This window comes from Centruroides sculpturatus, unplaced genomic scaffold (assembly GCF_000671375.1).
Source record: "Centruroides sculpturatus isolate CEXI.00-Female unplaced genomic scaffold, Cexi_2.0 scaffold369, whole genome shotgun sequence".
NCBI classification, from domain to species: Eukaryota; Metazoa; Arthropoda; class Arachnida; order Scorpiones; family Buthidae; genus Centruroides; species Centruroides sculpturatus.
In genome coordinates, this window is record NW_019384649.1 from 543,539 (window position 1) to 545,367 (window position 1,829).

The window sequence follows — 1,829 nt, forward strand, 5'->3', positions numbered from 1 at the left end:
AATCGCTGTAAATTCGCTTGTTTTATTCGCGTTTTGAGCTATAAATTGTTAATTAAATATTGTTTCACAATGTATATACGAGTAAGCATGTTCTCAAAACTGTCTAGCAATAAATATTCCCGGGAAACTCCAACTCTCTATAGTAAGTCTATGGAAGATGTTATTGCTGTTAATTGGCTTTAAAATTTTTGTTTCTACGCCTATTACACTCTAATTGGTAATTTATATTATGACTGATTTAAGTTCAACGAATGAGAGGTTTCTTCAGAACCATCTAGTCTGGATTTTCCCGCGAAGAACCAATCCACGTGATTGAAGTCATTATGTAAACAAACGTTAAAAAATAGCTATATTCATTATTTTAGAGCGTAATTCTACAAGTTTTCATGTTATTTGACTCTACTTAGACAAGAAGATATTTTATCGAAAGCTTACAGCTGAAAAATTTTCCGGGAAACTCATTACTTCCGGATATTGCGAAATCGCAAGAAAAATTAACTAGTCATTTATTATAGGGTATTATTATATAAAGCGTTGAAAAAATATGTAAAAAGTGTCAAATATTCACTCTTATAAAAGTATATCTTATTACATAACGGGGAAAGTTTGACTTGACCGTTATGTATACATAAACAGTAATAAGTCTGTTTACAATGTACTCTGTCTCCCTTTCTGACTAACTGCGGGGTGAGGAAGTGGCTCGGGTATTTTTAGGTCATGACCTAAAAATACCCGAGCCACTTCCTCACCCCGCAGTTAGTCAGAAAGGGAGACAGAGTACATTGTAAACAGACTTATTACTGTTTATGTATACATAACGGTCAAGTCAAACTTTCCCCGTTATGTAATAAGATATACTTTTATAAGAGTGAATATTTGACACTTTTTACATATTTTTTCAACGCTTTATATAATAATACCCTATAATAAATGACTAGTTAATTTTTCTTGCGATTACGCAATATCCGGAGATAATGAGTTTCCCGGAAAATTTTTCAGCTGGAAGCGTTCGATAAAATATCTTCTTGTCTAAGTAGAGTCAAATAACATGAAAACTAGTAGAATTACGCTATAAAATAATGAATATAGCTATTTTTTAACGTTTGTTTACATAATGACTTCAATCACGTGGATTGGTTCTTCGTGGGAAAATCCAGACTAGATGGTTCTAAAAAAAACTCTTCATTCGTTAAAGTTAAATCAGTCATAATATAAATTACCAATTAGACGTAATAAGCGTAGAAACAACAGTTTTCAAGCCAATTAACAGCAAGAACGTCTTCCATAGACTTACTATAGAGAGGTGGAGCTTCCCGGGAATATTTCTTGCTAGATAGTTTTCAAAACATATTAATACGATTAAATATTGTCGAATTAGCTAATTTAATGTCTTAAAACGTTAAATTAGTTAATTAGAGCTAAAAAACGATTTAAAAAGCGAATTTATTGTGATTGTTTACATTTTACTTCGAAGGTTGGAGGCGGGACTTTTCGCGGCAATTTTTCCTTTCACAAGTCTGTGATTAGTTACAGTAATGTCAACAAAGACAGAAGATACCCAATAAAACTTTAGAAGGAGTTTCCCTTTGATTGTTTTCAACAACTGTCTAGTTAACTTCGAAGATTTACTGTAAATAGTAGGGGAGTGTTTTTCCCGAAATATTTATGGCCCAGGGGTGGTGACAAAACGCTTATTGGCTTAAACAAAGTCAATCGACCTACAAAAGAGCGAATCATAGCTAAAATTGCAAGAAAACTCGAATATAACGCAAATTATTCAAATTTTTTATTATAATCAAGATAACGCGGCTGTCGCAGCTAAAAGGTTA

General features: G+C 32.5%; 1 protein-coding gene across 1 annotated transcript in view; it reads left to right on the plus strand.

The window, feature by feature from the left end:
- LOC111626268 overlaps positions 1-1,829 on the plus strand; it is a 7,894-nt gene that overhangs the window by 522 nt on the left and 5,543 nt on the right. The window lies entirely within an intron of this gene.